Source organism: Ursus arctos, unplaced genomic scaffold (genome assembly GCF_023065955.2).
Source record: "Ursus arctos isolate Adak ecotype North America unplaced genomic scaffold, UrsArc2.0 scaffold_28, whole genome shotgun sequence".
In the NCBI taxonomy this organism is placed as follows: domain Eukaryota; kingdom Metazoa; phylum Chordata; class Mammalia; order Carnivora; family Ursidae; genus Ursus; species Ursus arctos.
In genome coordinates this window covers 17,392,613-17,407,696 of record NW_026622963.1, presented here as the reverse complement: position 1 = coordinate 17,407,696, position 15,084 = coordinate 17,392,613, and the positions used below count along the sequence as shown (strand labels likewise).

The following is a 15,084-nucleotide window of genomic DNA, read 5'->3' as shown; positions in this document are numbered from 1 at the left end:
CATGATGTCAGTTGTTTGTTAGCTCCTTTTTTTTTTTTTTTTGGTCTTTTTTTAGTTTGTTGATTTTCTTCATAAATCTTTTGATTCTTAGTTGCTACACGCATTTAAAAATAGAGGAGTAAGTTGATTAATTACTAAGAATCTGGGAAGCTCAGCTGAGCCCTGTAGAGGTGGAAAGCGAGCTTTAGGGTGCTGTAGAAAAGGAGGATGGTAGATTTCTTGCTCCCCATCTGAAATGCATCAGAATTTTGAGGTATTTTTCTGGGGGTTCAAACTACCCACAGATCCTCAAGCAGCTTTTTTTAAACTAGAGAATAGTTGTTCATTGTTGTTGTCATTATTGTTCTATGGTTTTACTATTTTGTGTTTTTTACCTAAGGGAAACTCCTGAGTGCTGGTAATTGTGCAAATCGAATATAGAGAGGCTGAAGAAGAGGTTAGAGAGGCAAAAGTTCTGAGAGCAGACTTTAGGCTATCTCCATTTCCTGTCCTACTTCTTCCTCTTAAGCTTTTAGCCAGCCTCCACCAAGCCTGCCCTGCACAGCTTTTAAGATGTGCCTTCCTCTGTTTCACATGTCTCATTAATACATGTCTATCCCTGAAAAAAAAAAAGAGAGATTATAATTGAAATCCATTGTGTAAGTTTGTGGTATATGATGTGTTTATTTGATACATTTATACATTGCAATATGATTAGCACCATATCATTAGCTAACATGTCTATCAAGCCACATAATTATCATTTCTTTTTTTGTGTGTGGTGAGAAGTTCAAGATCTAGTCTGTTAGTAACTTAAAGTTTGTAACACAGTTTTGTCTATTATAATCACTATGCTGTGGATTAGCTCTCCAGAAATTATTTAGTTTTATCAGGAACATATTGTCCTTCAAATAAGTGATCCATTATACCTTCAGAAGTGTGGAACACAGATAATTCCCTAGGATAAAGATGACAACAACATCCTTAAGAGGATTTTGTACTACAAAACCTATTGTGCCCTACACAGTACATTTTAGCTACATCATTATTTGATGCATACAACTTCAGAGCTCTGAGGAAAGTAAGGACCTCAAAGCACTGTGTAATTGGAAATTATAAACCCAGATTTATCTCCAGGAGAATGTGTTATAGTATTTTAAAGTTGAGAGAGAAATGTGACCCAGAAACAAAAAGGAACAAACTACACACTACAACATAAATAAACCTCAATACCATTGCACTAAGTGAAAGAAGCCAAACACAAAATATTGTGTGATTTTATTACTACCATATGATCAAACAATCTCAGTTCTGAGCATATATCTGAAGGGAATGAAATCACTATTTTGAAGAAATATCTGCACCCTCATGTTCACTGCAGCACTATTTATAATGGCCAAGACATAGATACAATCTAAGTGTCCACTGTTGGATTAATGGATAAAAAGAAACACACACACACACACACACACACACACAAACACACACTAGAATACTATCAACCCATAAAAAGAAGGAAATGATGCCATTTGCCATAACTTGGATAAACCTTGAGAACATTATGTACATGAAATAAGTCAGACAGAGAAAGACAAATATTATATGGTACCATTTATATGTGGAATATAAAAAAAAACTCACAAGAAGAGAAAGTAGATTGGTGACTATCAGGGTCTGGAGGGTGGAGAGAATGAGTGATGGTGGGCAAAGGATACAAATTTCCAGTTGTAAGATGATTATGTTCTGGGGATGTAATGGGCAACATGATGACTATAGTTAATAATATTGTATTATATACATGAAAGTTGCAAAGAGGGCACATTTTAAATGTTCTCAGAAAGGAGGGAAATGGTAATAATGTGAGGTGATAAATTGTTAACTTACTGTGGTAATTTCAAAATATATATGTCTATCAAAACATCACACTGTCAAATATACCCCCAATAAAGCTGGGAGCAGGGGAGGCAAAACTATTAGAACAAGAAGTGGAACTGTGGTTGCATGAAGCTGGAGGGAAACAGCAGATTGTGGAACCTGTGGCAGATGACAGAAATATTAAAAATTGGATTGTGTCAATGGTTGTATAGCTCTGTAAAGGGACTGAAACTCATCTAACAATACACTTAAAATTGGTGGATTTTGTGATATTTTCATTTTCCTTCAACAAAGCTCTAGGAGAATTAATTCCTTATAATACATTAAATAAAGGGAAAAAATTAGGAGAAGATGTAATCACCATCATGGGATCAAGTGTTAACTCTACATTTTCTAACATGACAGTCTGTGCTCAGTCCACCTCTTATGCTGCTGTATAAAGATTTAACAAAACTTTCTTCAGATAAACTTACATGTTAATCTTACCTTTTTCCAGCATATAACAGTGAATATTTAGTGTCTTCCTTGTGTAGTGTTTTCAAATTAAATGAACAACAGCAGTGACAACAGCAGCACACCAGGTTCAAGCAACTCTACCCTTTGGACTTCTAGAGTCCACACACATTAGAAATAAAATGTTCATTCATTATGGGAAGAGCACAGAGGGATATTTTCAGGTAAAGTCAACACTGCCTTAGGGTTTGTACAAACCAAATGTTTTAATAGAGGATTCAATTTCACTCTGGATTAAATGTGACAAACGCAAGCTAAATTAAACAGAGAGGCAAAGTCAAGGCCAACCATTGTTATTTAGTCATTTCCAAGTGAAGCTCAACAACTGAGAAAATTCAGAAAGCAATGTACCAAAGTGTTTTTGCAGAGTTTTTGAGATTATGGATCCTATTAAATTTTAATGGCAGGTAGGAGGTTTTACCCTGGTAGTCATTTTATCTTCAATGACTCAGGAAGAACAAAAACTTAAATTTTGTTCTTTCCATGAAAAGTGTGTGTACTTTGAAATCAGAGATTTCAGTTTAAGTCCTTAAGCTGGCTATGTAGACTTGAGCAGGTCAAGTGACTTCTCTGAGGCTCCAAGTTTCATCATGAATGAAATGTAGGCACTCTGGCAAATCTAATGCAAAACTCCATTTTAAAATATAATGTGTAATATACAGAGAAAGGAAACACCATAGATCCATCTCTATAAAAAAATGTTGAAGCTTCATGAATTTGCATGACTGATGAATGGATAAAGAAGAGGTATGTGAGGTGTGTGTGTGTGTGTGTGTGTGTGTGTATGATAGATAGATAGATAGATGATAGATAGATGATATCACTCAGCCAAGAAAAAAAATAAAATCTTGCCATTTGCAACAATGTGGATGGAGCTAGACAGTATTATGCTAGTTGAAATAAGTTAGAGAAAGACAAATACCATACAATTTTACTCATATGTGGAATGTAAGTAACAAAACAAATGAGCAAAAGGAAAATGAAAAGAGAGAAAGAGAGGAAAACCAATAAACAGACTCTTAACTACAGAGAACAAACTGATGGTCACCAGAGGGGAGGTGTGTGGGGGGATGGGTGAAGTAGGTGATGGGGATTAAGGAGTGCACTTGTTGTGATGACCACCAGGTGTTGTATGGAAGTGTTGAATCACTATATGCACCTGAAACTAATATTACACTGTACTTTAACTAACTGGAATTTAAATAAAAACTTAAAACAAAAACACTTAATGCTGAAGCATGGGGGCAGCAAAATATCAATGGAAACAGAAAGTTGGACCCACCCAGAAAGAGCAGAATCAGACAGAACTGAGTTTGAGCTCATTAGTTCTGAGATGCTGGGCACATCGGCTAACAGACCTAAGCCTCAGTTACTTCTGCTGCAAAATAGAGTGGATAAACTTACTTCAAAGTTAGTTTGGGAAATGAAGCAAAGGTTATAACACCTGATCTGGATTAGAACTAAGTAAATATTATTATTTTATTACTTTGGAACTTCATAATGACAAAATCCATTAGTTAAGAATGACTTAATCCCAAATGGGACTGAACTGATCTTCTAAGCAAACACCCCCCCACACACACACATCTGCATATTAAGTGTAATGCATGTGTGTATGTATGTGTACATACATATACATTTAAAAAAACTACCAATAATAAATTTCTTGGCTAATGTTGTGTCAGGGACCCCAAACCACCCTCAGGTTAAATGATTCACTAGAAAGAAACAGAACTAAGAAAAACTATTGTAATCATGGTTCTAATTTATTACAGCAAAAAGATACAGATTAAGTCAGTAAAAGTAAAGGTCACATACAGCAGCATCCAGGAGAGAAGGCATGAGCTTTCAGTTTTCCCTCTCAGTGGAATTGTATAGATAAGGCTGATCTTCCCAGCATAATGTATAGCAACACATTTAAATTATTGTAAACCAGAAACTCTGTTGCAAGTCAGACTTTTCATTGGGGCTGGTCGTGTAAGCATAAAATGCCTTTGAGCTACTCAGTCTCCATATACTCCAGAGGTCAAAACAGATACAATATGACCCAATGTCTTTACCATAAATCACACTATTTAACATAACCTCTTTAGTGTGCCCCAAGTCCCCAGATCTACAAAGACACTCTTGTCTGGCAGACCACAAGAAAGGTTTAGAGGTTACCTCCCAAGAGAAGGTCAACAGTTAGTTTCTTTGGAATGTGCAGGTATTGAACACCTCAAATTTGACATTAACCTTTACTACACGGGTCATCCCCCTGACACTTGGTCTAGGCTCTTAGCTCTCTTACAGGGGAAAAGAAAAGAAAATATATATATATATATATATATATATATATATATATATATATATATATATATATATTTGTTTGAGCATCTACATAGAGAATAGCACTTATATAACCTATACTCAAATACTATCAGTATGAATATGCTTAACATTTGGAGAAGTCAGGGTGGTTTAGGGATAGATTTAAAGAAACAACTAATCCATCTGTATCAGTCTGAGTTCTCCAGAGAAATAGAGTAACTAGGATTTACACACGCACACACACACACACACACATTTATTGTAAGGAATTGATTCACACTATTATGGAGGTTGGCAAATGCCAAGTTCTGCAGGAAGAGATGGCAAGCTGGAGACCTAGGAGAGCCAATGGTGTGGCTGAAGTTTGAAGGCCAGCAGCCTTGAAACCTAGGAAGAACCAATGTTTCAGTTTAAGTCTAGGCAGGAAAACAGCTAAAGCCCCAGTTCAAAAACCATCTGGCAAGAAAAGATGAGAACATTCTCTTACTCAGGTCAGCCTTTTATTCCCCTCAGGCCTTCAACTGATTGGATGCGGAAAGACCACATTATAAAGGGCAGCCTACTTCACTCAGTCTCCAGATTTAAATGTTATTCTCATCACAGAAATGCCAAGGATATTTTTTTGGAAACAACAAACTTTATAGGAAATTTAAAAAGGAGCAAAGTGAGAATTACTTATGAAAAATAAAAAGAACATATACAATTGTATCCTTAAGAAATTTCATGAAACATTATGACCAATCAAATTAAGGTATCCACGTTCTCTAATGAAAATGAAATCTGAGAAAGGGCAGCATGAAAATATTCTAATGCAGTTCTGCCCAACAGAACTTTCTGTGATGATGGAAATGTTCCATTATCTGTTTTGTCTAATACAGAATCTATTAGCCACTCACAGCATGGCTAATGCAATTGAGGAACTGAATTTTTATTTTTTTTATTTAAAAAAAATAATGAGTAAAAAGAATATTGGTTTTATTTTTATTTTTTTTATTATGTTCAGTTAACCAGCATATGGTACATCATAAGTTTTTGATGTAGTGTTCAACGAGTCATTAGTTGCATATAACACCCAGTGCTCATCACAACACATGTCCTCCTTAATACCCATCACCTTTTTACCTGCTCCCTCCACCCCCCTCCCCTCTGCAACCCTCAGTTTGTTTCCCAGAGTCCAGAGTATCTCATGGTTTGTCTCAACAAACCACAAGGAACTGAATTTTTTTAAAGATTTTATTTATTCATTTGACAGAGATAGAGACAGCCAGCAAGAGAGGGAACACAAGCAGGGGGAGTGGGAGAGGAAGAAGCAGGCTCCTAGCGGAGGAGCCTGATGTGGGGCCCGATCCCATAACGCCAGGATCATGCCCTGAGCCGAAGGCAGACACTTAACCGCTGTGCCACCCAGGCGCCCCAAGGAACTGAATTTTTAATATAAATAGCCACATGTACCTAGTGGTTACCAAATGAACAGCATAGTTCTAAAGCCTCATGGGTCAAAACCAGTGGTTTCTTTGTGGGACTTCTCTAGTCACTGTTGAGGGCCATAGAGGGTTGGGGGTAGGAAGAGAGGGAAACTATTAGCTGATCTATTAAGCTACTTAAGCAAGTCCTGAAACTCTCCACAGCTTTTGGAGGCAGGGGGTAAGGAAAGGACTCAGGGAGACTTGAGTATGCCCTTGAGCTCCTGGCTAATATCAACAGGAGTAAAAGGCCAAAAAGGATTTGGCTCACTCAGATGCGCAGAGGCCTATGGTTCTACACACAGAATCTGAGGCTAGGAGCATCTGTGCATGGAAATCATCTCTGTGGGGATGGTGGGGAGGTGAGGGTACTTTTTTCTGGGCAGGGTTTCCAGGGGTAAGAAAGCATTTAGTGGTGGAAGGAGAACCTGAGGGCCCTTTCTGGCCACCTGCGGGCTGAACAGGTCCTTTATTTGGGGAGATTAACGTCTTCTTGCTCTTGAACACTTTGCTGGGATCTAGCTTGTTCATGAAGGACTTGGTATCTGATGTGAGCAGGTTTGTGTTGTAGGTGATGGGTTCATATGTGTTAAACCATTTCTTGGCCTGTGAGCTAATGCCATAGCTGATGAAGGCATACTGCCACTGCAGCATGTAAAGGAGGAGCATGTAAAGATATCTGTGAGAAAATGCCAGTATAATGCTTTGTGTGGGTTCTCCGGCTGGTTCTCACTGGCTTCAAGTGCATCAAACTCCAGGTCTGCCATGGTTGGTGATTAGGGAGTGAATACACAGAAGACTGTTTGAGTTGAGTCAGTTTTGAGATGCTGTTATTTACCACGCTGCCCAATGGAATGGGGGTGCTCATGCAGCTTCACACTCCATGTCATGTGGAAGCCATTGGTCATCAGGTAAAAATTCTTCACATCCTTAGGTAGCACACAGTTACTTTTCTGTTCCCATGAAGAAATCAGGTGATGTTCAGCAGGTGGTTTTTCTTTAATAGTCACCTCTGTCACACCTGGGAAAGATTCTAGGATGCAGGTGATAGCCAGGGACAGCTTCTCCAGGTGTGGCTTGCTGTAGCCTGAGGGCATTGTCTCCTCCATGGCTTGCTTCTTGCTCCTTGTACAGCTGGGACAGTGGTGGGGACAGAGTAGGAGAGCAGGGCCACCTGAAGGGCTGGCTGCCCCAGAGGCTGGGCCATCAAGTTCATAGTTTGCTGGGAGTTGTAGCACTGGGTTCCTGAGAGCACCACAGGACAGAGATGGGGGACCTGGGCTGCCCTGGGAATAGTAGGTTTGTGGGGTGCTCATTCTATGGCTCCAGGTGCACCACAGCATCTCCTCCCAAGGACCCTCCCACCCCACCCCTAGAATAGTATTTTACCAGAGACTCACTTTATTTTAAAATATTTTTATTTGAGTATAATTGACACACAAGTGTTACATTAGTTCCAGATGTACAACATAGTGATTTGACAGTTTATACATTATACTGTGATCTATGTTCATCACAAGTGTAGCTACCATCTGTCACAATACATCTCTATTACATTATCATTAAGCTGTGTCTTTTGTTCCCATGACTTATTCATTGCTTAACTGCAAGCCTGTATTCCCCAGTTCCCTTCACCCATTTTGCCCATTCCCACACTCCCCTCCCCTCTGCCAGCCATCAGTTTGTTCTCTGTATTTGTAGGTCTGATTCTGCTTTTTTTTTTTGTTTATTCATCTGTTTTGTTCTTTAGATTCCACATATAAATTAAATAATACAGTATTGGTCTTGCTCTGTCTGACTTATTTTACTTACCATAACACCCTCTAGGTCCATCCATGTTGTCACAAATGGCAAGATTCCATCCTTTTTTGCGACTGTGTAGTATTCCGGGCTGTTCGTGTGTGTGTGTGTGTGTGTGTGTGTGTGTGTGCAATTTATCTATCTATATCTCACATCTTTTATATCCATTCATCTGTCAGTGGACACTTGGGTTGCTTCCATATCTTGACTATTGTAAATAATGCTGCAATAAACATAAGGTGTGTATGTCTTTTTGATTTAGTGTTTCTCTTTTCTTTGGGTAAATAGTGGAATTATTGGATCATATGGTATTCCTATTTTAATTCTTTGAGAAATCTTTATGCATTCCCACCAGCAATATAGGAGGGTTTCTTTTCTCCACATCCATGCAAATACTTGATATTTCTTGTCTTTTTGATTTTAGTTATTCTGACAGGTAGAAGAGGTATCTCACTGTAATTTTGGTTTGCATTTCCCTGATGATTAGTGATGTTGAGAATCTTTTCATGTGTTTGTTGGCTGTCCATATATCTTTGGAAATAGGTCTATTTAGGTCTTCTGCCCACTTTTTTCAGAGTTTATTTTTTAAATTTTTTTCATCATGATAAGTATACTTTTTAATCTCTATCACCAATTTAACCCACCCCCCACTCACCTCCCCCTCTGGTAACCATCAGTTTGTTTTCTATAGTTGAGTCTATTTCTTGGTTTCTTTCTCTTTTATTCCCCTTTGCTGTTTTGTTTTGTTTTGTTTCTTAAATCCTACATATGAGTGAGATAATATAGTATTTGTCTTTCCCTGATTGACTTATTTCACTTAACATTGTACTCTCTAGTTCTATCCATGTTGTTTCAAATGGCAAGATTTCATTCTTTTTTATGACAGGAAAAGATGCTGTTGGTGGGAATGCAAACTGATGCAGCTACTGTGGAAAACAGTATGGGGGTTCCTCAAAAAGTTAAAAATTGATCTACCTTATGATCCAGTAATTGCACAATGAGGTATTTACCCCCAAAATACAAAGATACTAATTCAAAGGGATACATGCAATACAATGGTCTTCTGCCCATTTTTAATTGGATCTTCTTCTTCTTCTTCTTCTCCTTCTCCTTCTTCTTATCCTTCTGGTATTGAGTTGTGTAAGGTCTTTATGTATTTTGGATATTAACCCCTTATATTTTGGATATTAAACCTTTATTAGGTTTTTAATCCATTTGAGTTTATTTTTGTGTATGGTGTAAGAAAATAGTTCAGTTTTGCATGTAGCATTTATTGAAGAGATTGTCTTTTCCTATTATATTCTTGACTCCTTTGCAATAGATTACATGGTTATGTAAGTATGGGATTATTTATGGTGTCTCTATCTTGTTCCATTGATCTATGTCTCTATTTTTCTGCCAGTACCATACTGTTTTATTTTGGGATGTTGAAACACACTTGCAGCCCAGGAATAAATCCCACTTGGTTGTGGTGAATAATCCTTTTAATGTACTGTTGGATCCTCTTATCTAGTATTTTGGTGAGAATTTTTGCATCGATTTTCATCAGGGATATTACTCTGTAATTCTCCTTTTTGGTGTGTGTGTGTGTGTGTGTGTGTGTGTGTTTTCTTCTGGTTTTTGCATCAAGGTAATGCTGGCCTCATAATAAGAGTGTGGAAGTTTTTCTTCCGTTTTGATTTTTTGAAACAGCTTCAGAAGAATAGGTATTGATTCTTCTTTAAATGTTTGGTAGAATTCCCCTTGGAAGCCATCTGACCCTGTGCTATTGTTTGTTGAGAGATTTTTGATTACTGTGTCAATTTCCTTGCTGGTTATGGGTCTGTTCAGGTTTTCTATTTCTTCCTGATTCAGTTTTGGTAGTTTATACTTCTCCAGGAATGCATCCATTTCTTCCAGATTGCCTAATTTGTCGGCATATAGTTGCTCATAATATGTTCTTATAATTGTTTGCATTTCTTAGGTGTTGGTTGTGATCTCTCCTCTTTCATTCATGATTTTATTTATTTGGGTCCTTTCTCTTTTCTTTTTGATAAGTCTGGTCAGGGGTTTATCAATCCTATTAATTCTTTCAAAGAACCAGCTCCTAGTTTCTTTGATCTGGTCTACTGTTCTTTTGGTTTCCATTTCACTTATTTCTGCTCTAATCTTTATTATTCCTCTTCTCCTGATGGGTTTAGGCTTTATTTACTATTCTTTCTCCAGATCCTTTAGGTGTAGGATTGGGTTGTGTATTTGAGACCTTTCTTGTTTCTTGAGAAAGGTTTGTAGTGCTATATACCTCCCTCTTAGGACAGGTTTCACTTCATCCTAAAGATTTTGAACAGTTGTGTTTTCATTTTAATTTGTTTCTGTGAATATTTTTAATTCTTCTTTAATTTCCCAGTTGACCCATTCGTTCTTTAGTAGGATGCTCTTTACCTTCTGTGTATTTGAGCTCCTACCAACTTTTTTCTTGTGATTGAGTTCCAGTTTCAAAACATAGTGATCTGAAAATATGCACAGGATGATCCCAATGTTTTGGTACCAGATGAGACCTGTTTTGTGACACAGGATGTGATCTATTCTGGATAATGTTCTATGTACACTTGAGAAGAATATGTACTCTGTTGCTTTGGGATTTATTCCTGGGCTGCAAGTGTGGTTCAACATCCCAAATTAATCAATGTGATATACCACATAAATAAAAGAAAGGACGAGAACCATATGATCCTCTCAATAGATGCAGAAAAAGCATTTGTCAAAGTACAATATCCTTTCTTGATTAAAACTCTCTGCAGTGTAGAGATAGAGGGAACACAACTAAGTATCATAAAAGCCATCTATGAGAAACCCACAGCAAATATAATTCTCAATGGGGAGAAACTGAGAGCTTTTCCCCTAAGGTCAGGAATATGACAGGGATGCCCACTCACCACTATTGTTCAACATAGTACTAGAAGTCCTAGCCTCAGCAGTCAGACAACAAAAAGAAATAAAAGGCATCAGAATTGGCAAATAATAAGTCAAACTCTAACTCTTTGCAGATGACATGATATGCTATGTGGAAAACCTAAAATACCCCACCCCAAAATTGCTAGAACTCAAACAGCAATTTGGCAATGAGGCCAGATACAAAATCAATGCACAGAAATCAGTTGCATTTCTGTACTCTAACAGTGAGAGTGAAGAAAGAGAAATTAAGGAATTAATCCCATTTATAATTGCATCAAAACTGTAAGAATCCTCGGGATAAACCTAACCAAAGTGGTAAAGGTTCTGTATTCTAGAAACTACAGAACACTTATGAAAGAAACTGAGGAATACACAAAGAGATGGAAAAACATTCCATGCTCATGTATTGCAATAGTAAATATTGTTAAAATGTCTATGCTACTCAGAGAAATCTACACATTCAATGCAATCCCTGATCAAAATACCATCAACTTTTTTCACAGAACTAGAACAAATAATCCTAAAATTTGTATGGAACCAGAAAAGACCCTGAATATCCAAAGGAATATTGAAAACAAAAAAGTGCTGGTGGCACCACAATGCCAGACTTTAAGCTATATTACAAAACTGTGATCCTCAGGACAGTAGGGTACTGGCACAAAACAGACACATAGATCAATGGAACAGAATAGAGAACGCAGAGATGGACCCTCAAATCTATGGTCAACTAATCTTCAACAAAGTAGGAAAGAATATCCAATGGAGAAAAGACAGTCTTTTCCATAAACAGTGCTGGGAAAATTGGACAACAACATTCAGAAGAATGAAACTGGACCATTCTCTTACAGCATACACAAAGATAAACTCAAAATGGATGAAAGACCTAAATGTGAGACAGGAATCCACCAAAATCCTAGAGGAGAATGCAGGAGAATGTTCGACCTTGAACACCCAACTTCTTGCAAAACACACCTCTAAAGGCTAGGGAAACAAAAGCAAAAATGCACTTTTGGGACTTCATCAAGACAAAAAGCTTCTGCACAGCAAAGGAAACAATCAACAAAACTAAAAGGCAACTACAGAATGGAAGAAGATATTTGCAAGTGGCACATCAGATAAAGGGCTAGTATCCAGGATCTGTAAAGAACTTATCAAACTCAACACTCAAAGAACAAATAATCCAGTCAAGAAATGAGCAGAAGATATGCACAGACAATTCTCTAAAGAAGACATACAAATGGCCAACAGACACATGAAAAAATGCTCCACATCATTCGGCATCACTCGGCATCAGGAAAATACGAATCAAAACCACAATGAGTTACCAGCTAGAATGGCAAAAATTAACAAGACAGGGAACAACAAATGTTGGCGAGGATGTTGAGAAAGGGAATCCTCTTACACTGTTGGTGGGAATGCAAGCTGGTACAGCCACTCTGGAAAGTAGTATGGAGGTTCCTCAAGAAGTTAAAACTAGAGCTACCCTATGACCCAGCAATTGCACTAGTGGGTATTTACCCCAAAGATAGAGGTGTAGTGAAAAGAAGGGGCACATGCACCCTAATGTTCATAGCAGCAATGTCACAATAGCCAAACTGTGGAAGGAGCCGAGATGGCCTTCAACAGATGATGGCTAAAGAAGATGTAGTTCATATATACAATGGAATATTACTCAGCCATTAGAAAGGATGAATACTTACCATTTACACTGGCATGGATGGAACTGGAGGGGATTATGCTAAGTGAAATAAGTCAAGCAGAGAAAGACAATTATCATATGGTTTCACTCATATGTGGAATATAAGAAATAGTTTAGAGCATCATAAGGGAAAGGAGGGAAAACTGAATGGCAAGAAATCAGAGAGGAAGACAAACCATGAGAGCCTCTTGACTCTGGGAAACAAACTGAGGGTTGCTGGAGGAGAGATGGGTGGGGAATTGGGTAATAGGGTGATGGGCATTAAGAAGGACACATGGTGTGATGAGCACTGGGTGTTTACACAACTGATGAATTACTGAATACAACATCTGGAACTAATGATGTACTATATGATAGCTAATTGATTTTAAATAAAAAAATAAATTGACTCATGGCTGAAATTTTAGAATGGCAGCTATAACATCTCTATTTGTGACTGTCTGTGTGCTTATGTGTGCACATATACATGCATGTAATTTATGTATGTGTGATATTTTTCTATTTCTGGATAACATTGTCAAATTAACTTATAAAACACCCTACAGAAGTTTTGTGTAAATTGACTTAGATATAAATGAGTGCTAACAGAAATTAAATATTCCCAAAACTCTTTGAAATAAACAAAATATCCTAAATGTGTTTTTTATTTTTAAGTTCATATGACCTGTGGTTATCTTTGGTAAATAAAGATAGTTTTAAACCTATTGATAAAATCCCAGCAGGCATTCCTCAGAGCGTTCAATATAATGAAGAGATAACATTTATTCTACATAAGTTTATTAGTGAAATAAGCTTACTTTATCTCTAGTAGACTTGTAAGATCTTAAAGCTGTAAATCCAATAAAAAATGTACAACAAAATCTAACTTATTGAGTCATGTCAAGCATGACAGTAAACTAAAAAAAATGGGGAGGGGCATATGTTTAACTTTTTAAATGCTTTGCTTCTATTTCTGTGTGTGTGTGTGTGTGTGTGTGTGTGTGTGCCTAATTTGTCAACAAGAAAATTATGATGATGGCTGGCTTTTTTGATGTCTTATGAAATTTTCATGATCATTTCAAGCACAATTTTCCAGAACAAATGAATTAAATAGATGTAAGTGGAATAAAATTTTATAAATGGACTACTAAGTTACACAATGGATATTCATTGAATATATAGATCATTTTCAAATAGGATACAATGTTGAAATGTAACTTGCTGATATAATTTCAAATATTTTAATAAGGTAAAAAGAAGCTAAATAAATTTAAATCAGTTAATATACATGATAAATTTTACCATGAAAAAGATATGAGACTAGAAAATTATGAAATAATATATTCATAAATTTGTTACAGAAATTTGCTATATTTTATTTAAAAAGGAATGAAGGAAATGTCTTTGCTAAAGAAAAAGAGTAATTTTGTCTTAGAGTAGAATGACTGTTTTTTCTTTTCCAAAATGAGAAAGATAAACAGAGTAAGGCAAAAAACTAACTAGATATTTAAAAATATTGTAAAAGAAATCTCCGGAAAAGAATGTTATCTTCTGTGGTCAAAGCTACTAAGACTGAAGAGATTTACTTACAAGTTTTGACAATTGACACTTATGTCAAAGCACACTGGTGCAAAACTAGAATTTGGGTTTCTCTGTAAAAAAAATAATAGTTTTCTTTGATTATTAGTCTGCTCTTAATAGAAATTATTTTTTAAAAAGTTTTTTCTTTACTTTTTAAGTCCTGGAAAACATATTTTGTGTTTTAGAGTAATGTCCTGTGCTTCACATTGTTGTTATCAAGTCTTTGATTACATAAGAAACCAAGTTTTGCTGTATGAGTTCTAGTAATTTGGGGGTGGAGTCTTTTGGGTTTTCTGCATGAAATATCATGTCATCTGTGAAGAGAGAGAGTTTAACTTCTTCCTTGCCAATTTGAATACTTTTGATTTCTTTTTGTTGTCAGATTGCTATTGCTAGGACTTCTACTACTCTGTTGAACAAAAATTGCAAGAGCAGGCATCCTTATCGTGTTCCTGATCTTAAGGGAAAGGCTCTCAGATTTTCCACATTGAGAATGATATTCACTGTGGACTTTTTATAGATGGTTTTTATGAAATTGAGGAATGTACAGAAGATATTTGCAAATGACACTACACGTAAAGGGCTGATATCCAAGATATATAAAGAACTTCAAACTCAACACCCAAAAAATAAATAATCAAATCCAAAAATGGGCAGAAGATATGAACAGACACTTTTCCAATGAAGACATACAAATGGCTAAGAGAAACATGAATAATTTTCAACATCATTAGCCATCAGGGAAATTCAAATCAAAACCACATTCAGATACCAGCTTACACAATATAGAATGGCAAAAATTGACAAGGCAAGAAACAACAATTGTTGGAGAGGATGTGGAGAAAGGGGATCCCTCCTACATTGTTGGTGGGAATGCAAGTTGGTACAGCCACCCTGGAAAACAGTGTGGAGGTCCCTCAAAAAGGTAAAAATTGAGCTACCATATGATCC

The 15,084-nt window shown here is 36.7% G+C and overlaps 1 pseudogene; it reads right to left on the bottom strand.

Annotated features, from left to right (window-relative positions):
• Positions 1-6,407: 6,407 nt before the first annotated feature.
• Positions 6,408-7,456, bottom strand: LOC113263544 (tubulin polyglutamylase complex subunit 2-like; annotated as a pseudogene).
• Between the last annotated feature and the right edge of the window lie 7,628 nt (positions 7,457-15,084).